Source organism: Microplitis mediator, chromosome 2, assembly GCF_029852145.1.
Source record: "Microplitis mediator isolate UGA2020A chromosome 2, iyMicMedi2.1, whole genome shotgun sequence".
Classification (NCBI taxonomy): Eukaryota; Metazoa; Arthropoda; class Insecta; order Hymenoptera; family Braconidae; genus Microplitis; species Microplitis mediator.
In genome coordinates, this window is record NC_079970.1 from 9399004 (window position 1) to 9422454 (window position 23451).

Here is a 23451-nt window from a genome sequence, read left to right on the forward strand (position 1 = left end):
ATAATTCCACATTTCTAGCCCTACACATAACACCTGGGGCAAAATGGACCAGCCGAAACTTCCGAAAAAATTATTTTTTCATTTTTTTCAGCCGTTTCTCTATGTAAGAGGCACATTTGGTCACTCAAAATTTATAAAAATTAAATTTTTTTTTTTAGTTGACAAATTTTTGAAATAAAGTAAAATTATAGAATTGATTTTTTTTTTTATTAAATAACAATAAGTAATTAAGGTAATCGAGAGTGAACGATTTATTACACTTTAAAAAATTTTTTTCGAGTAATATAAAACCAAAAATAGTAGTCAAGAGAAAGAAATACATTCTTAATGATGAAAACAATTTAAAAAAAAATAAAACGAAAAAAAAATTTTTTTATCACTTTTTGGAGAGGGGCCGCTCTGCCCCACAAAAAAAAAAATTTTTTTTCAGAATTTTGGCAAAATGTCCATAAATTTGTTCGAAATAGGACAAAAGTAAGGTGATCTTATGGTTGAAAGCCACAAAAAATAATAATTGGCTTAGGGGGGCCGCTCTGCCCCACCCTCCCCTATATCTAATAATTATAAATCGAATGCTACAATATACAGTTCATTTAGATAAAATTATAATTTAAAACTATAAAAACGACAAAGTAAATACGAAAAAAATTAAACTTTAAAGATTAACAGCCAAATCTTAAATATCTGTTGTTTGTAAAATAAGATATTAAAGTCTCAAATAATGAAAATATAAAGGATACAAAATAATGAATTTTGTTAGAACGTTATTTTGTGGAGTCCTTTAAATGAAAAACTCAACTATATAGTTGTTTTTAAATTTTAAAATTAGTCAACAGTCAAGTTTAATGATATCAACGGGAATAAATAAATTTTCACGGATATTTATTACACTCAGAGAATTTTAAGGTATTTTTTTCATCAAAAATTTATAGAAAAATTACTATAGTCATAGTAACATGAGAACAGTATGGAATTATTGTATGAATTACCAATACTGTAGAAATGTTTAAAATACATCGAACAGAATTTACAAGGTGCATTGTAATTTTGACAAAGCAACAGATAAAATTTATACCAACTGCATAGTAAAATTTATTAGGTTAAATCAGAATATTTAGTATGAGATCTTGATCTTTGAGGTGTCATTCGACGCGGCTTGTTAATATCTCGAAGCTATAAAAATTTGAGCTTAATCAGTAGGGTGCGTTCGGAAATATTTCAAAAATAAAATTTTTTCGAAAATGTTTTATTTGGATAATTTTTAATTTCCTTGATTAATTAATTCCTAAATTTACTCAGCTCTAAAACTTTATAAGCCGCGTCGAATGCCACCAAAAAAATCAAAATCGGTTCATTCGTTCAAGAGAAACCGTTGACGAAAGAATTCAAAAAAAATTTTTTTTTTAGTTTTTTTGGAGTTTTTTAAAAACGACTGGATAAATCAATTTAAAAATTTGATCTGCTCTAGAACTCAATAGAATACGCCGATTGCCACCTCAACCATCAAAATCGGTTAATTCGTTCGCGAGATATCGTGGAGGAAAAAAATGCTAAAAAACGGTTTTTTTCAAAAACAATGGCATACAAAAGTATTTTCGAGCTCGAAGAGCTCGACAATGTAACCACAACAATGTTTTCGAGCTCCTCGAGCTCGAAAACAGCGGAAAGTTTTAGGGCTGGCCCGCAGGATCAACCGATAGACAGATTTTTTTTTTAGTTTTTTTGAAATTTTTCAGAAAAAGCTCGGTCGATCGATTTCAAAATCTAATCCACTTTAGAACTCAATAAAACGCGTCGATTGTCACATTGAAGATCAAAATCGGTTAATTAGTTCAAAAGATATGGAGTCAAAAAATTAAAAACATAACATTTTGCCGCGTTTTTCCCGGATAACTCATAACAGAATTTACCAAATAATCCGAAAATCATACCAGCTCTTCGTCTTTATGTTCTCTCTCGATCATCACATAATGTTATGCAATACGTTTTTTAGTTTAAATGAAATTGTCAACAAAAAAATTGAAAAATTTTATAATTAGTAGAAACTAGTTTTTAATCATTGATATCAAAAATATATGTATTTGTTTTAGATATATTTCAAGAACCGGATAAAATCGGTAGACCTTGTATTACCTCGCGCTTGATGACGCATCGATCTCTCGGCGTGACTGACGACACGAAGGTGTAGAACAAAGCAATTTTTCAAGAATAACAAGATGAAATAAAAAAATAAATAAGCAACATGTGTAAAAATCAATGTCACAATCTTGAAAATTTAAGTGAAAAAGATTTAAGCCGAAAATTTTTTAAAATACCAGGTGCAAAAATATTAACTCAGTGTATCATTATTCTTTATCAATATTACTGATATTAAGAAATGGAGTATTCGTGCAAATGTTCCTTGTAGCAATAGACGGGATATAAATGATTAAAAAAAAAATAAAGAAATTCAATTATTTCAGCAGGTTAATTCATAAAAAATTTGTTATCTTTAGGATGATCTTTTGGATATATTGTCAAAAAATAGTTCCTTTGTACTAAAAATTGCTGGAGGATAAGAGAAACTAGAAAGGCGCTTAAGACGAGAGTTTCGACCTCGAGTTTCGCCGAAAATTCGTAAATCAGAATTCGATCGTCGACTTGCCGTCGGCTAAAGCCAACCAGCCGATTCGTTACGTCCTCTTGTATCTTAGTATATACTATACCTATAATTTGATTCAGTATTCCGCGAACCCCGGCGTACGATAATTGGCCAAATTGCCAATCCTGCCAATCAATCGTTAAAGAATCAAGGACTCTTAAGTAATTATTTAACTTACCGATCACAATAAATACAGTACTACTAATATTTATATATAGAAAAATATATAGGTCTTAGGTTTATATTTAAATATTTCACAAACTGTAATACTTTAACGTAACATTTTTTTCGTTCTATAAAACCTATGGATACACATTGACTAGTCAAGACTACACGACGATAGAAGAATAAATTAATAGAACGATTTCCGGGAAATATATAAAAAAAAGTGAAGGGCATAGAGCCAGTTAAACACACGCAGCTGGGCCGTCGTTGATTTTTATGTTCACGTATCTGTTTATTGCTTTTTTTTTCTCGCTTTTGTACACTTTTTCCGTATTAACGTGAGCTTCTTTCTCTTTTACTCTTTATGTAATGTAAGACACTGTGAAGAGTGCGGTAGTTGCTCAAAAAATCTGTTTATGCAACTGAATAATATTTTAAGTTTTGATACGAGTATCGAATAAGGCTTTATTTTATTCCACGTGAGAGATTAAATCGACTTGAATTTATTTAATCTTGTCAGACGGCGTACGACTAACAGCCTTTGTCATACTTTAAATTACCATTTTTATTTATTATTTTAAGATTTAAATTAATAAGTAATTATCTTATGTGTCAATTAAATAAATTTTTATCTAAATATATGTCTACAATGAATTATTTTCTTACGATAAAATGTAAATTGGTGAATAAATTATAAAATTTACTGATTAAATTTCACTTTTGTAAATATTGGATAGTGGAATTTGAATTTTTGACAGAACAAACAATAAAGGGTTGCGGCACGAGTCACGTCGAAACACGGACTGGCGTGCGAGATACCCTCAGGCCTTCTCTATGAACCACCCTCGTGAACCCACCGCATTATCGAATCTACTATAGTAACTTCTGCATACTGACTCTATGACGCAAACTGAATATTGCACCTGAAACCTCATAAATCATGCCGATAAACACAACATAATTTTTTCTATATATGATACATCTATAAAAATAAAATTTTATTTTAACAGATGTTTCTTTGCGATTTCTCTTTCAATTTAAACTAAAGAAAAGTTGCATATTATCAATATTATTATTACAACTTACATTGATTGTAGTTAAAAATAAGCTTAAGATTTAAATTGATAAAACATACAACGATACAATGGGATTTGAACTTATTAATAGAAATACACTGACAGTTCATATAGAAAACATTTTAGAGTCAATATTTGTCTATTAATTCTCAAAAACTGTTCGAAATCTGAGTAAATCGGGACTTAATTAAATTTGCAGGATAATATCCAGCACAGCATTTCTACCATGATCAAATTTTTTGCAAAGAAAAAAAATTAAAATATAGAAGATAATGTACAGGGCTGCTAGATTTAAAAATGAAGTAATATGTAAACTAATTTAACTAGAAATATTTACCCTACAGAAGAAACTGATGATTTTCTATCCACTGAATCATATTGGCCTGAAATAAGCTGGTTTCAAACGGACTAATCAGGAATGAAAACTTGTAATTTAATGCAGAGATGAAAATTAAAAAGTATATTGCTTACTTAGAGCAGAATGCAGGTCATTCTAACCCGCGTTGTGATTGTCTGTTCAAGCTGAAGGCGAGGGTCACAAACACATGGGTCGGGATGTTCTACTAGCCTCCCTTAAATGTGCATGCTTCTTTTTTACCACATTTACAATAGAAGATTAGAATTCTTGTGATTAGTTGATGGAAAGTTGATGAATGCTCATCTTTAATTAATTTGTTCCCTCATGACAGAGAATTGATACTTTCTTTCCGCTAAAAAGGGCAGACAGTCGAACTTCTGCACAGGTGTGATAAAATAAGTGTAATAAATGTACTTAACATAGAGGATACTTTGAGGTTTTCATAGCAATGCATCAAATTTTTTGTATAATAATTAGTTTGAGAGTAATTGGTTATTGAGTCATGAGTATATAATTTTTTCATGGCTGAAAATTTGGTGAAAAATTTTTCTAAGATACCATGTTAATACACTGTAAAAAATTTGCAGAGAGAAATCGAAGTATAATTTTGATATTAAAAGAACGTATTAGTTAGAATACACCTTTTTGACAGCAGCATTTTTTTTTTTTTTCATTTTTAGACTTCGGTTAAGCTTTTTAATAAATTTTTCAGAAAAAAAATTTATACGCCCTTTTAGCTTTTGGTTACAAAATTTTCAAATTCCTAAAGCTAAAAGGGCGCATAATTAAAGACACCCTTTTAGCTTTGGGAAAAGAATGTTTGATTTTCAAGCGTAGAAAATGTTTAATCAACTGGCGATGAAAAAAAAATTTATGCGCCCTTTTACCTTTTGGCACACGATGTAATTAATGCAGTTGCTGATGAGTCACAAGCTCCCATATGACTTACATCAACCTCAACCATAACCACAAAACTTCACGTCATACTGTCCCAAAATATTCAATATTCTCATAAAAAATATGTCACTATAACTACTAAAATGACTTTGATTCTTTTAAGAAAGTTTTTTCAATTAAATATAAATTTATTCAAGTATTATTCCAGACCAGAATAAATTCGGATTAAAATAAAATCCATATTCATTCCGGATTTATTCTCGATTTCTTACAGTGCAATATATAATCAACATATAGTATTATAGAAATTTTTTACTTCATTTTTTTTTCTTATAATTATTATATCACTGATTACTTACAAACAAAAACCTCAAACTATGTGAAAATGTTTATGCATGGAAAGAAAATTATGGAAACGGTTCCCATAATTCTATAAAATTTTTTCTTATACCAACATAGGAATTATGACCACAAATTATGGGAGCAGTTCCTATAATTATAGGAATGTTTCCCATACTTATAGGAACAGTTCCTACAATTATGGGAATGATACCCACTGCATTATAGGAATGGTTCCTGTAATTATAGGAATGGTTCCTATAATATTATGGGAATCATTCTCATAATATATAGGAATGAGCCCTATATTTTATAGGAATCATTCCCATAAATTATCGGAACCATTCCCATAATATTATAGGAATGGTTCCCATAATAGTATGGGAATGGTTCCTATAATAGTATGGGAACTATTCCAATAATATTATAGGAATGGTTCCCATACTATTATACACGGAGAAAAAAATATTGCTCCTCGAACGATCTAAAGTATAGTAACTCGTAAATCGTTACCACAACAATACGTATGCTTATGGTAACAATACCGTATCGTTCCGGTAACTATCTATTAGATAGCTGTGAGCCCTATACGACTTTCCGTAGTCGTCACCTCACACGGCACCGTCTAACCTAACTAAACATCCATTTTCGCGCCAACTTTTGAATATTGTATAATTATTGCTAGCAGACGTTTAATAAAAAAAATAGTGTAAAAAATAATTGTGATGTTGAAATATGGACCCACGGATAATTAATAAATTAACAGAGTAGAATCTCCATAACTATGTTGATATATTTATTGATAAGTGTTTTTTATGCTTTTTGTAATCAAATATACATTCATAACCAAAAATCTAAATATTATATATAGTCGATGTTTTATAATTTAAATGTGATACGTAAATAGTAGAAAAATAATTAATAAACAAATGAGATCTGAATTATTATTTAATTTAAAATTAAATTAATAATAAATAAATTCAAAAAATTAAAAGATATATTTATATTTATATTTAAAATTTATTTAGACTATAACTAACTAATAAATCAGTTTTATAAATTATTTTATTTAATCAAAGTTATTTGCTTATCATTTATTTATGAATGATAAAGGTTTTTAAATATTTCATATAATTTGCAACGCGCGTGACGTCAGATAGGGCTCAGAACGATACCGTATAGATCTCAGAGCTATCCACCGTATTGTTGTCAGAACGATACAGTAGATCGTTGCAGTAACAATCTAGTAGATAACTATAGCGTATTGTTACTGTAACTATACAGTATACTTCTGAGAACAATATTTTTTTCTCCGTGTAGGAAACATTCCTATAATATTATGAGAATGATTCCCATACTATCATGAAAATATTAATTTAAGGAAAAATGTGGTAATCACTTCTACAATACACAGAAATATTATTAAATATAAAAACGAAAATTCAAACATTGAAGAAAAAATTCGTATTTGGCAAAAACATTAAAATTTTTAATAAAAATTTTTTCTTTTTGACAAATTTAGCATCGAAGAAGCTTCATTTGAATCTCTCCATATCATAAGGGAAATTTCTACACTGTTTTGCAAAAAAAACATTTTTATGATATTATGGGAACTATTCCCATATATTATGGGAACCATCCCTATAATAGTATGGGTACAATCCCTATACCCTTAGGGGAACTATCCCCATAATGTATAGCAAAAGTTACCATAATTTTCTTTCCGTGTAGTCATTATTTCGGTGAAAGCTCTTCTGACCCATATATCATTAAACTTGTTTTATAGTAATTCTCCGAGAAAAAAATCTGAAAAGCCTACTCTGTAGGCCAACCCCAAAAATTCCCGCTGTTTTCTAGCTAAGGGAGCTCAAAAAACGGTTGGATCACAAAAATATTCATTTTGCTGAAATCAGTATATTACACTACAAGGGTCGAAAGTTGGAGATTCCTGCACTGCCCGTCACGATGCCCGAGGCGAAGCCGATCAGACGTGCAGTTCAGGGCTCTCCAACTTTCTGTTCGTGCAGTGTATACTATTTTTCTTGACAAATCAAACTTGTACAGATTATGTAACTACGTTTCAGCATGTATTGATGCCTGCCCCGACATGTGCGGCACGAATGAAACGAGTGCTGCTGGTCGGGGGGCAGACATCAAATACATCTACAACCTAAATGATCATTACACATTAAAATTTCTGAGAACCTCGTCCTCGTCTGTCGTTTCACTAGATGATAATATTTCATTTATTTTTATTGGTTTGTACTCTTCAGTAAATATTACTTTTTCAAACACACAGACATTTAAAATTTCAAGTTAATTGTGAACAAGTTTTGAGGTTATGAATACGAGCAACAGTGTCAGCAAATCTCGTCGAAGTGACGGTAGTATACGTATAACTGGTAACAATTGCGCCAGTGGGCACAAAAAAACTCTTTCGTTTCGCTATTACTTTCTTTTGCCCGCTGTCATAGATGGCACGCGAGTAATTCCAGCACGGTACAAATGTTAGACTTTCCGCCGTGAACTCGAGGCCAGACGTACGTACTTCCGGCCAAGGTATAAAGAAAAAAAAATTTTTGTCCGGTGATATCGTCGAAACAAATCAATCGATTTGCACGTGCATTGCGGCAATCAAAAGAGCTTGTTGAGACTTAGATTTGATGAAACTTAGACACAAATTGATCAAGCGATTTACGAGTTAGGCAACAAAAAACTAAGAAAACAAATTATTTTTAGTTTTTTTAAATTTTGATTTTTCAAATAACTTGAGAACTGGTTGACCGATCCATTTCAAAATCTAATCAGTTTGAAGTCTTGGTGAACCCTTTCAATTGCTGCCAAGCACGTTCAAATCGGTCGATTCGTTCTAAAGATATCGTCGGTCAAAAAAAGTTAACACACACACAGACGAACGGACAGATGGACGAACGTCCATTTAAAAATGGTCAGAAAAGCTTCCTAGAATCTCCAAATCTCAAGATCTGATGAAAACTCGATTTTTGGAAATCGGACTGACACCAATAATTTCCTTTTTTTTCGAAAACTTTCAAATTTCATAGCGAGAAGTTGAAAATATTAACTGTTGCTTTTGTTTTAAATATTAAAATCAAATAAAATATGTTATTTTTTGTTTGATTATTTCTACCAATACTTCCAAGAAATCAAAAAATCATTCTAAATGAGAAAGTTAAATTATATAATTGTTGCAAAATCTACATTTTTCCGAACTAATTTTATCTTAATTCTCAATAATTATCAGAGTTAATAGATTGAACAGACGGGTAAAGGACGAGACAAGAATTTTTAACAAATATGTCCATGCATCTAACATTAACTATTGCTTCACGTTCACCACATGAAATCTCAAAATAATAACAATTATCGCAATCACCGATTTATTGTAATGAACGAATAACGAGAGAAAATTCCCGTCACGGAATGCCTCTGGAACTTTGTACTATAATTTAAGATAATTATTTAACGTAAGAAAAAAAAATAACATCCAAAATTACAAAAAAAAACATTTATCATTACAAACAAAACCAAATAAAAAGTCTATATTTTTATTATGATTATTATGATTTTTATTCTATCGAATGTTATCTTATATACAACAAAATATTTTATCATTAATATTGCCCAGGTAGAAAGTCATCAATGGAATTAGCTTGTATTAAGCTAATTTTATCAGTTTTAGCCTAAAATTAGCCAACAAACTATGGTTAACACAAGGTTAGTTGGTAACGCTTTGGATCGCTAACATAAAGCTTGCAGTTTTAGCTTGCATAAATAGTGACAATTTAGCTTACTATAAGGTTAAAAATATATCCTATTCTTAGCTAGAATAGATTTGGTAATTTAAGTTTGAAAACATGTTTACAGAGAAAAATTTTTTATTATTTTTTTTTTTTTTGTACACAAACATCAGATATTGGGCATTAAATGTGTAGTGTTATATATATTTTCCCTAGTGGTTTGATGACACCGTATAAACATGTATCTGAAAATAATAATAATATTTATTTAAAAACATAAAATAATTAATAAGACGATTTGAGGTTATGCATTACCTTAGATATAAATCAACTACAAAGATTATTAGAAAAAAAATTTCAGAATTATTCTAGTCACATTCAATAGAGAAAAATAAATAAGTTTTATTAGTATATAAATTATAAATTAACTTTTGTTTGTTGAAATATTTTAAACTTACCCTAATAATAGTGCAATATAAATAATAAACTTTGATTACAACTTGCAATCAACCTCTGTCTAACAAACAAGCTTCCAAATAGATGGCACTCTTTACTGCCGTGAAGCTAAATTCACTGATTAGTCAGTAAATTTATTCAAAGCTACTGATCTTTCAGTAAATTTTGTAACTACTGAAAAAATCAGTAACATTTTTACTGATTTAACTTAAGAGAGTAAGGACGTTTTAAAAATTTTAAATTTTTTTATTATGAGCATTAAAAACTTGTGATTCAATAAATTAAAAAAAAATCAAAACTTTCTTGCTTAGTAAATATTTTTCTTTATATATGTTGCAAATAAAATTGAACTTATTTATCACTTATAAACAATAACACAAACTGTTAATTAACCTCAAACTTCAGTTTTCAATGTACGCTTGGAGTAATGTTAGCAGATAAGGTAATTTTAAGTTTAGAATCCAAGCTTAGAACAAATCTTATCATACGCGTGGAAAAAGAGCTAACAGCAAGGTATATTTGAAGGTTAGTTACATTCTAAAGACTTGTCATAGAATTCATCCTAATAACAACCTAGAATAAAGCTTACAAAACAAGACTTAGATGTTAAGCTAAAATAAAGCTATTTTGAAGTTTCAAACTTGTCCGACTAAGACAATTTTCTACCTGGGTGGCTAAAATAAATTATGAATCATATTTTATCTTATATATTTGATCAGGGTGATGAGTAATTGTTAAATATCATGCACTGACCCAATAAAAGTATGAAAATAATTTATTAAGTCGTAATTTTTTTTCAACCCTTAAAATGTTGTTATGTAGGTTATCATTATAAATTATAGATTTTTTTTTGTTATTCAAAGTAACTTCTAGTGAAAATATATACAGTGAGAATAAGAATCGATGTACAAGTGAGATTAGCAAAACGAGCTGGCAGACAAAATAGTTGGTTTTGCGCGGTAATTGCCCACGTGCGCAAGTTATAACTTCCTTTCTCGTCCATCACTCATGCTCTTTCATTCGCGACGGCTGCTCATTCACTGACGAACAAAATCAGACGCGGAGCCTGGCACGAAGAAGCCTCGGAACCAGCACGTCCTTACACGACTCTACAGAGATAACAAGAGACGAATATAAAACTACTTAAAATTTTAACACGATTATTTGAGTGTGATATTTTGTAAATTGTTTTCATTTTTAAAAAGCTCTGATAAAATAAAAATAAGAATAAGAAAACCAGATGATATTCTTATTGATAATTATGAATAAAATTTATTTCAAGTAAACTACCCAGTACCCAGTCTCTTTTAAAAACTTAAAAATTGCGACAATTTCTGACTTTACCGCTGAGAAAAACAAAAATTTTCTAACACGAAAAGATATTGGTTTCATTCTCACTTTTAAAATTCGAGTTTATGAGTCACTCGGACATGTACGTTTTCTAAAGAGTATTTTTTTAAGACAGTGAAAAGTTTTATTGCTGACCCGCAAAGTCAAACGTTTTTCTTATTTTTTTTTTTTTTTTCTTGGAAGCCAATTGATGTATAAGCTTGAAACCTTCCAGATTTAAGTCTGTTAATAGTATCTATACATTCTGACAATGTTAGTAAGATGTATGCAGGGTAAAACAATTTTCCCAAGTACCCCGTCGCGCCCCAATCTTTCTTATTTATTTTTATCTAAAATTGTTTCTATGTTTACTTTCTATTTGAATCACGTGGCATGATCTGGACTTGTTATCGTTAAGAATCCAACCCCCTGACATTCGCCTTCATCTCACGCACTTTTTTTTATAACCATTCTGTTACTTCTTACTTTATTTTGGGATCTTCTTCTACATGTATACACATATATACCTATAAACAAAGTGCGTGCTTCGAGAAAATCGTCCGAATACTCGTTACGTACTCCCTTCGGCGATGTATTCGTATCATGAAATTCCTCTCGTTGGAAAAAAATAAGATACATTTATATGTAGTCTTAAAAAATTTTTTCTTTTTTGTATTCAAGAAACTATTTGTAAAAAAACAAAAAAAAAATCTGGAGAACGGATGAGCTCGAAAATAATTTTAAGTACATTTGTTTTTTCGAGCTCAAAAAAAGTTATGTGATATCTTGAATGCAAACATTAAAAATTCGAGGTGTTCAATAATTAATAAACATGTAGCTTTAAATTTTTGTGTACAATTATTCTTAGGTTAACGCGTATATATTTGAATAGAACTAAATCCAAGTAAACAAGATAAAGTTGGAAGGAATTTTGAATTAGATCATAACCCCGAAGTATGAAATAACTGAAAAAAATTCGGAAAACAGTAATTTTTAACTTCTCGCTAAGAAAATTTAAAATTTTCATAAATTCGGGAAGTTATAGGTTACGGTCCGATTTGCAAAAACCGAATTTCTATCAGATTTTGACGTTTTGAGGTTCTAGGAAGCTATCCTGACTAATTTCACGATGATGTCCGAATGTATGTATGTATGTAAATATTCATAACTCTTGAACGGATGAACCGATTTTGATCTTTAAGGTGTCATTCGACGCGGCTTATTAATATCTTGAAGCCGTAAAAATTTTAACTTAATCGGTAGGGTGCGTTCAGATATTTCAAAAATAAGATTTTTTCAAAAATGTTTTATTTGGATAACTTTTAATTTGCTCGATGGATTGATTCCAAAATCTAATCAGCTCTAAAACTTCATAAGCCGCGTCGAATGCCACCTCAACCATCAATATCGGTTCATTCGTTCAAGAGAAACCGTTGACGAAAGAAATCAAAAAAAATTTTTTTTTGGTTTCTTTGAAATTTCTCAAAAACGACTCGATAAATCAATTTAAAAATTTGATCAGCTTTAGAACTTGATAAAACACGTCGATTGCCGCCTCAGCCGTCTTAATCGGTCACTTCGTTCACGAGATATCGTTGATTAAAAAGTTAATGAAAACCGTTTTTTTTCGGATATCTACATAAAAATTGTATCAATAGATTTCAAAATCTAATCAGCTCTAGAACTTAATAAAACGCATCTATTGCCGCCTCAACCATCAAAATCGGTTAATTCGTTCGCGAGATATCGTGGGAGAAAGAAATGCTGAAAGATGGTTTTTTTTTAAACAATGGCATACAAAAGTATTATCGAGCTCGAAGAGCTCGAAAATGTACTCGCAAAAACAGCGGGAAGTTTTGAGGCTGGCCCGCAGGGTCAACCGACGCCCAGATTTTTTAACTTCTCGCTGAGAAAATCGACGATTTTTGAAAAATTCGGGAAGTTATTGGTTTCACCCCGATTTTCAAAAACCGGGTTTTCATCATATGTCGACATTTGAAGGTGCTAGGATGCTATCCTGACATTTTCAGAGCGATGTCTGTATGTATGTATGTATGTATGTATGTATGTGTGTGTGTGTGTGTGTGTGTGTGTGTGTGTGTGTGTGTGTGTGTGTGTGTGTGTGTGTGTGTGTGTGTGTGTGTGTGTGTGTGTGTGTAAACCTATCATATCTTTTTGATGAATAAACCGATTTAGATGGTTCTTGCGGCATTCGAAAGATATCTTCTGAACTTAGATTTAAAAAAAATTTAGACCATTTAGTCAAATAAACTCTGAGATATTGAAGAAATACGAAAAAAAAAATTTTTTTTTTCGTTTTTTTTTTAATATTGTGAAAACTGTTGGATCAATCAATTCCAAAATCTAATCAGCTCTAGAACTCGATAAAAGCTTTCAATTGCAACCAAGAACGTCTTAATCAGATAATCCGTTCAAAAGATATCGTCGACGAAAGAAACAGTAGAAAACGGTTTTTTGAAAATATCGTCGAAACGACTGAGCCAATCATTCCCAAAATTTCATCAGCTCTGGACCACAGTAAAACGCGCCGATTGCCACCTCAATCGTCTTGATCGGATACTCCGTTCGAGAGATATCGTCGACGAAAGAATAAAAAAAAATCGTTTTTTTTCGTTTTTTGTGAATATTTCGAAAACTATCGAATCGAACTAAACTCGTCAGATGTCGACGTTTTGAGGTCCTAGGAAGCTATTCTGATTATTTTTAAATTGATGTCGAGTGTCCGTATGTGTGTGTGTGTGTGTGTGTGCGTTTGTGTATGTATGTAAACTCTTTGTAACTTTTTAACTAATGAACAGATTTGGATGGTTAAGGCGGCAATCGAAAGAGCTTGTTGGCTATCAACTTTCTTGAAAATTTTAGATCATTCGATCGAGTAGACTCGAAAATATTGGCGAATTACGAAAAAAAAAAAATTTTTTTTCTTCTAATTTTTTATTGATCTCAGAACCGACTTAAGGGGGGAACCTGCTTTAGAGGCTTAAAAAAATCGATTTTTTTTTTAATATTGCGACCTGCATCTTTCCCGCCGCACGGCACATGCACACTTGAGGCGCCTCGGCGAAATGCTTGTACCAGGCATAATATGACATGTATTTTAATGAATAAATTTGAGAAGACTGTTGAAATACATAACAATAAAAACTGAAAGTTTCGTTTCAATCGATTATTTCTTTCCTTCCCAAAAAAATCCTCGAAAAAATCGATTTTTTGAAGCCTCTAAAGCAGGCTCCTCCATTAAACGATCGACTCCAAAATCTAATCAACTCTAAAAATATTATATTAAATTTATTTTTTTTTAATTTTTTCCAGATTTTTTGAAAATAATTTTATATGAGAATATTGAATTCTGCATAGTGTACAGCTTTTCATCTCATGTAACCATTACCCACGTGACCAGCACTCATAACAACCAATGAAATGGCTACATTCAGTAACTTGCACCGATGCAATAGCTGTGTGGTACCTAATAAAAAGAAAAAAAATCGGTTCATCCGTTCAAGAGTTATGAATATTTACATACATACATACGCACGTACGTACACACATACATACACTCGGACATCATCGTGAAATTAGTCAAGATAGCTTCCTAGGACCTCGAAACGTCGACATCTGATGGGAATTCGATTTTCGTAAATCGGACCGAAACCAATAACTTCCCGAATTTTTGAAAATTTACAATTTTCTTAGCGGGAAGTTAAAAAATTATTATTATATTAATAGAACAGTTAAATTAAAATGAATGATTATTCTTACCGTCATTTTCTTCATGCCTCGGTAAATAATCAGAAATCCTTTTATTGCCTCGGGTTTGGACAATAATGTGATATTTAATAAATTTTTCCCAATGAGGCCACTTCGGAAAAATTGATGTCATTTCAAATTGATTTTTTACCAATTTAAAATCCTCGCAGAGGTTTTGAAACCGTGTGATGGAATCATTTTTATTGTGTGGTCTCAATTTGTAGCAAGTTTTGCTGATATAAATTAAAAATAAAATTATACTATTATTACTGTTGTTGTTGTTATTATTATTGACTTCCCGCTAAGAAAATTGTGAGTTTTCAAAAATTCGGGATGTTATTAGTTTCACCCCGATTTTCGAAAATCGAGTTTTCATCAGATATCGACGTTTTGAGGTCCTAGGAAGCTATTCTGACTATTTTCAGAAGGATGTCCGAGTGTATGTATGTGTGTGTGTGTGTGTGTGTGTGTGTGTGTGTGTGTGTGTGTGTGTGTGTGTGTGTATGTGTGTGTGTGTGTGTGTGTGTGTGTGTGTGTGTGTGTGTGTGTGTGTGTGTGTGTGTGTGTGTGTGTGTGTGTAAACTCTTTGTAACTTTTTAACTAATGAATTGATTTGGATGGTTGAGGTGGCAATCGAAAGAGCTTGTTGGCCCTCAACTTTCCTGAAAATTGCAGATTATTCTATCAAGCAGACTCGAAAATATTGACAAATTACGAAAAAAAAAAAATTTTTTTTTTAGTTTTTTCGTGATTTTTCAGAAACAACTTGAACGATCGACTTCAAAATCTAATCAGCTCTAGAACTTTATAAGCCGCGTTGAATGCCACCTCAACCATCTCAATCGGTTAATTTGTTCGAGAGATATCGTTGGCGAAAGAAATGATAAAAAACGGTTTTTTCGATTATCTTTGAAGTGACTCATCCGATCAATTTCAAAATTTAATCAGCTCTATAATTCAAGAAAACGCGCCGATTTTTTCAGTTTTTCAAAATTTTTCAGAAATGGCTCGATTGACCAATTCTAAAATTTGATCAGTTTTAAAACTCAATAAAACGCGTCGATTGCCGCCTCAGCCGTCTCAATCGGTCAATTCGTTTGAGAGATATTGTTGGATAAAAAATTGTTAATAACAATTTTTTTCGAAAAGAACAGCATACAAAAGTATTTTCGGCTCAAGGAGCTCGAAAACAGCGGGAAGTTTTGGGGCTGGCCCGCAGGGTCAACCGATAGACCGATTTTTTTTAATGTTTTGCTGACGATATTTTCTAGACTAACGAACCGATTACAATAAATTATACAGCGATGAAAAGAAACTGTGAAGATAAAGATCTAATGTAATTTTTAAAACATTCAGGTCATTATATTATGAGATATCGATGGAAAATAAGGTAATTGTTATTTTTTAAATGGTTCGGCATTAATGTCTCTCCAACAAATCAACCAATTTTGATGTTCAAATAACATTTTTTTTTGAATAAGGATATCCTGACGAGGTCCTGATAAGGAACTTGTGAGGTTGACCTGATGGCAAATAACTTTTTTTTGAATACGGATATCCTGATGAGGTCCTGATAAGGAACTCGTCAGGTTTGCCCTAATAAGGCAAACCTTATATACTAACCTGACAAGGTCCTGATGGTACTTGAGGCAAATCAGGGAAAAATTCTAGTTGAGTTGCCAAACGCTTAGTATGCCGAAGACGACTAAAAAGAATTTCTGCCGGTTTATTTTTGTTGTAATTACTGCCATAATTCAATCCGTGTGTATGACAATTTAAATGATTAATAATAAATCATTTTTTTTTCATATATAAAATTATGTAATATTAATGCTAAATCATGAGGACAAATTCCATCAAGATAATAGTGCATTGGATCGACTGACAAATTTTCCATTATATGAAATCCTCTTTAATTTCATCAAAAACACATTTTCGTTTAATTCCAGTCTCTGAAATATTATTCTTTAAAAGATCACTGTCATAGTTATTGACATCGCGAAGCTTGCACTGACTCTCGTGTGTAATTTTTTGAATATTACAACGTTCAGTTTTGCAAAATCGACAGAAATACTTGGCATTGAAACTTTCTGTAAGTCCAAAAAGTAAATGAACACCTAAATTATTTCGAAGTATTAATGATATTTGGAAATATACTTTTATCGAGCAATTAGATAATTCAATAGTAATACCTCCATCTCTTAAGTTATTTAACTCTGTGATTAGTTTATCAAAAAGAACATTATCAGTTATGTTATGTCGATCTAATGGATTAAACATCATGTAAAGAAATATGTTTCCCAACTTTGATTGGTATTGAGGCGGAATATTAGGTAAGTTAATGTATAAAGCACCACATTTTCTAACACCTTTGTGGCTACTTAATGGATTGTTGGTTTCAAACTCGCCAAAAAAAATAAAGAAAAGGAAAAACAATTTTTTCAGTTAACGATAACCATTGTTTTTTTTCATAAGGTGCCTTGTGTAAAATTGCTAATGACATTTATTTCAAACTCCAATGATTGCATGTACTCTGACGTTCCTTTTAACATACCAGAAGATTAGAAAAATTTTTTAATCCTTTGTTCAAGAAATTTTTTCTACAAATATTTTTGCAGGGACTAGATCATTCGAACCGTCTATGTTTTGGTATTCATCTTTCATCGATCTCTAAAGACTCTGGTATAATTCAAGTTCCATTATCTTTAAAAAATTTCAATTGTTTCCACTCAGATTTTATTTTCTCAAAAGGGTTGGACATCACTTTAAACGCTTTGTCGATTTCATATTTTACTAATTCTAAATTATCAGTTTTTGAGTCCATTATTATTTCAATATTTTCTAATGAGTTGGTAAAAATTTTCTTTATTAACTCGGCGATTAGAGAAATAATAAATTGAATTTTATTTCTCGGGATATCATTCCTTTCGAAAAGATTTGAAATGAATGACTCTGCATGTTTGGCAATATTATTTTGGAGTAACAATATTTATTTATTTGATAGAATATTTTTCAAAGATTGTTTAGAATCCATTTTGAAATCTTTTCATGATTGATGTAAGATTTTCACTTGAAACGATACCTTGGACCTGAAGTTTAATATGATCGTTCTAATAAAGCTGGAACTCGATTGTATTGAACTAATTTTATTAATTGAATACTTTTATTAAACACTTTTACTAAACACTTCTTTTAAGTACGATATTCTTTAATAAATTATTATTAATTGTCAATATTCTTATCAGTTAATTACAATAAAAATTATTATTAAAAGTTATTTAAAACTTGAAACGTTGACAATAGTTAAATTATACTCCATAGTTTATCTGTTTTATCTTATGAAGAGTTATCCTCAGAGAATAACTGTTTTGAATTACCACAGATCGTATAACTTGCAGGTGATAATTTGCTACTCTTAATCCCATAAAATGTACATTGAATATAATTCCATGAACTTGCCGCAGGGTGTGGATGTGTACAGTCAAGTACAAAAAACAACTTAAAACATAGATCAACAGCCGCAACGTATGAGTCGACAGAATACATTGTTTCATCAATTTTAACTTTTATAGATTGAATATCCATTATACTTCCTTTGATAAAAATTGTAGTCTGTAAAAATTCTTTTGTTTTCTTCAACTGGCTAGCTAATTTTTTATGTTTAGCTGGAATCGTTTTGTTTACCTACACTGAGAAAAAAAAATACTTTTATCAAGAACATTTACTTGAGACAAAAACATATATTCTTGATAATTTTCAAGAATATATAATTTTGTCTCAAGAATTCGTAGAATTGAAGAGAATAATTTTTATTTAATTCAAGTAAAGCTATTCTTTTGTTTACTCATAATATAATATCAAATTCATATAATAACAAAAATAAATTTGATGCTCTTTTCTCAAGAAATTGATAATTGATAATAAAAAAATAAATATTTTGAACGGATTTCTTGAACCAAGAAATTCTTGTTTGGAAAATAGTATTTTTTTTTCTCAGTGTACGAATATCAAATAAGGAATAAATATTATATAGTTGATCATATTTTTTATATTAATCATTAACTCGAACTTACTGGCACAACAATAGTGAATGATTTTTGTCGGGTATTGACTGAGTTGACTGGTGTTGCTTTATTTTTATTTGCTTCAGCATCTTCGGTAGATTCTGGAGCATTGTTCAATTCATTTTTTTTCGGCCTTCCTTTTCGCCCCGTGGGAATGATGTATGGCAGTAAATACAAAATTACCGCAGTTTGGTGATCTTAAAAAAAAAATAAAAAGTCAAAATCATAATGTCAAGTAGTCATAATATTATAGTTTTATAATAATGCTTAGTTATAAACAATTATATAGTTACCTGCATCTAATTTAGAGATTACTGTTAAAAAATTTTTATTTTCACCTTTAATATTTTTAGCAGCATTCAGAACCGAAATCAATTTTGTTTTCACTAAGAGAAAACGTTTAGCAAATAAAGCACCATGGCCCGGATATAATTATTCAAAATCACTTTTAATCTGCAATTTGAAATACTTATAAATTACTTGTTTTATTAATTTTAATGATATAATATATTACGGCACTAGGCCAGAAAGTTGAATTTCCTGGCGGATGTGATATGAAAGCCGAGGCTTTGACATCACATACGTCAGGGCATTCAGTTTTCTGGCCGGGGGTCATGTACTATTTTTCTTGTTTCCCAGCCGAAACTACGTTGAATTGATTAACATTGCGAGGTGAAGCCGAAAGGCGAAGGGGGGCGGGCCCGCCTGACTTTTGCAAAACTGAGGCGAAGCGTTTGAGGTAGTGCATTACTCTCAACGTGTTCAAGTCAAGCAATTTTCCGGACTTAAATTTTTTTATTTTTCTTATAAGGTAAAAGACCTAGTACCCGATCAGGGAACTAGTACTCTATCACTCCATGTATTTGTATATCTATAATTAGTAAAATTCAGTAAATATAGATATACAAATATATGAGTGATCGGGTACTAGTTCCCTGATCGGAACCAGGTCTCTTACCTTATATCTCATCCTATTTGATCGATTGATATAAAATTTACAAGCAAGTTGATGGCTGATAAGCTCTTTTAATTGCCGTTAAAAACATTCAAATCGATTAATGAAAAGTTATAAAGAGTTTACACACACCCACGCCCACATACTTACACTCGGTCGTCATTCTGAAAATAGTCAGATCTGACGAAAACTCAATTTGCGAAAATCGAGGTGAAAACAATAACTTCCCGAATTTTATGAAAAACGTCAATTTTCTTAGCAGGAAGTTAAAAAGATATGTGTAATGAGATTATAATTATACGCAAGCGTGTTCAATTTACGTGTTATCGAGGGTTGGACAATCTAAGTACAACCCACTAGATCAAATGAGGGTTGATCTTAATGAACGGCTGCGTGTTAAAAACCCACAGTGTTCTTGAGTTATATTCTCAATTAAAAACCACTTATAACTTATTTATCAAATAAAAGATCTCCTAGAACCAAGTCAAGATGAAGACATCGAAAAATAAATTCAATAAATATTATATATATTTTTTTGTTCTTTTTGTGGCTATATAGTACCAAGGTGATCAACCATTAACATTTTTCATATTATTTATAATATGTTACACGGAGAGAAATTTATAGGAACCGTTCCTAGTACATTTATGAAATATCATCCTATATTATTATCGTAATAATTACTTGGAATTATGGGATATAAGGCCCATACTTTTTGGAAAAAGTTTCCATAACTATGAGAACGATTCTCATCATCACGGTAACAGTTTCCATACCACATGGAAATAGAATTATTGTAATGATTACCATACTTATATTAGAATAGTTTCCATAAGCCAGTAGGAGCAAATCCTATAAACACATTGTAATGGTTCCTAAATGTGTATGGGAATAAACCATATATATTATAGTAACCATTCCCATAATATATGTGGAATATTCCCATAATATTATGGTCATCGTTCCCATGGTACTCTGGTAAATATTACCATATATTATGATAGTTATTCCCATAATTTATGGTTGATCAGACTGATCTACTTGACCAACTTGTCCCATTCTTTTCTACGGACCGCAACTAATCATTCCTAAACAACAAAAAATTTGTTTGTCTCAAAAATGGTGTCTTAATTTGCCCCGGGTTCCTTTACATGCATATAGATCAACTGAATAATATTTTTTATTTTATAACTTGTTTTTTTCATCGTATTTATGTACACGGAAAAAAAATTCACGGATTTTTTACGATTTAACTATCGTAATTTTCATTATATAGTATTGTAACGCTGGACTATAAGTTTTCAATAATAATTTTTACAATAGACTATCGTAATTTTTATTTTATAATTTATACTACTACCAGAAAGAAAAAATCAGATACTATAGAGTAAATTATACAAGTTGTGTTAACATAAATTCTAATACAACTATCGTAAAATGAATGAGTCGGTAATGTAGAATTTCTTTAAATATAAAATAATAATTAGAAGTCAATGGAGTAAAATATATTTTCTTAAAAAAGTAGAACTTATAATTAATAAAAAAGAAAAATTTATCATTTGGAATTTTTTTTTTTTTTTTAACAGTTAAATTGAGAAGGAAAATACAATCTCGAAATAAAAATAAAACATGTTGAAGTAGTAATAATAAAACATTTATTTAATATTTTTTCAAACATATTTTTTTGGTATATATAAAATTTATGAATAAATAACTCATTTATTTGTATTCAAAATACGCACATGTAGAAAATTAAAAAAACCATAGGTGCAATTTTTTCGAATACTTTTTTTCTATAATTTATCATTTTTAAAAAAATCCAAAAATTATTAGGCGTCTGCTAACTTCAGTATCATAAAGAAATGTTGAATGTCCATAATTTGAGGTTATTGAAATGTTTTACCTCTCGCAAAGCCGGGTAAAATTATTCATTGTCGACAAATGAAGATTATCCTGTAACAAAATTAGGAGAATTGAATTTATTAGAAAAAATAAATTTTCATTCATTTAGAATCATTTATCCTATGACCACAAAATACTACTAAATTGTTTATAAAAATAAACTTCTTGTCCAGATAAATGATTTTAAAACGAACGATATACATGATACTGAAGTTAGCAGATATCTAATAATTTTTGGATTTTTTTTTAGACGATAAATAATTAAAAAAAAAATATTTAAAAAAATTGCACCCATAGTTTTTTAAATTTTCTACATGTGTATTTTTTTAGTTTTTTTTTTTTTTGTAATTTCTTTGGTGAAAAAAAAAATCCGAAAATTACTAATTATCTGCCAACTTCAGGATCATACGATATACCCACAGAATATTAAGTTTAATAAAAATTGAATAATAATAATTATACTTACACCACCAAATTATTATATTCCACAATCTATGTAGGTTTGTAATGACGAAAGTACAGTTTTTATTTTAAATTTCTTATTTACAATTGTCCGAAAAACGTCATGAATAATAACCTCTATTTCTGCACTACACTGTGGATAAAGATGAACTGATTTATAAATATATATAGTTGAACCACAAATAATACAGACAAAGTAGATGTCATCATTTGTATTTATATATATATATACACTCATACAAGCATCACATCATGGTTTGTGACAACACTTGTCTTTCATACGTAAACGCTTCAGATGGCATATACTATACCATTTCAGAAAATTTACAATCCAACTATCGTAATTTTTGTAGCTTGTATTGTAAAAACATAGAGGCAGCACTGTAAATTAAAAGGAAGAATAAAAGAATAAATAGTATAATTAAATCTTATTTTTTATTCTTTTACTATTTACGATAGTAACATTGTAATATTTCTTATTGAATTGATTACAATAAACTCTTAATGAAATTACGATAGTGAATAGTAAAAAATCTTTTAAAAACTGTAAATTTTCGTATCATATATTTGAATGTTACAGATAATAAAAGTATAGTCCAGGATTACGATAGTAATATTGGAATTTTTCGTCGAATTTTTTTTCCGTGTATTTACGGCTAAAATTTATAAAACATCTTTATTATGTATTTATCCAAAGCGACAAGATATTTTTATGATGATACAACCTAAATAATCCTATATCCTCATACTCATATTACAGTAAAAATGATTCTCATCTTTTTCTTGATCGCGTGATCTAAATTTTATGGCAGATCTTATCATCATTTGGAGCTTAAACATGTTTAAAGCGATCCGGTTTCTTCTTGAAAATTCATGAGATTCGTTTGTAGAAGACGCAAAAATTTCGTAATCGCGGCATTTAATTGGAGGGATATTCAACTAAGTGTAACATATCATAAAACTAATTATTTTTTATACTTTTAATTTAAAAAAAATAAAAAAAAGTCCTAAAATAATACTTTATTCGATTGACGCTCTTAATGATAGACGTATGTGTAAAAAAAACATATGTATATGTATATGTATATATATGTTGTCTCTTGTGCATTCTTTTTTAAAATATTTCTGCTCCATAAAATTACTAAGATTCATAAATAAACAAAAGGGAAAGTACAAAGTAAGTGTAAGAGGGAAGTCTATCAAACACACTACAATACAATGGCTAAAGCTTCGAAGGGTTGGTTATTCGTATATAGGTTAACGACCCCTTAAACATATTTA

General features: G+C 30.2%; 1 protein-coding gene across 7 annotated transcripts in view; it reads right to left on the minus strand.

The window, feature by feature from the left end:
• LOC130663541 (uncharacterized) overlaps nt 1-23451 on the minus strand; it is a 68258-nt gene that overhangs the window by 14698 nt on the left and 30109 nt on the right. For 2 of the 7 annotated variants that reach the window (XM_057462819.1, XM_057462818.1), the window contains exon 1: nt 2820-3206. The exons of 1 other annotated variant lie outside the window; for it this stretch is intronic. The gene's annotated coding sequence lies outside the window, so the exon portion shown is untranslated. Of the gene's footprint in view, nt 1-2819; nt 3207-3472; nt 3600-14799; nt 14928-23451 lie in introns of those variants that run through there. 4 more of the 7 variants (XM_057462823.1, XM_057462817.1, XM_057462820.1 and 1 more) reach the window with 4 other exon arrangements.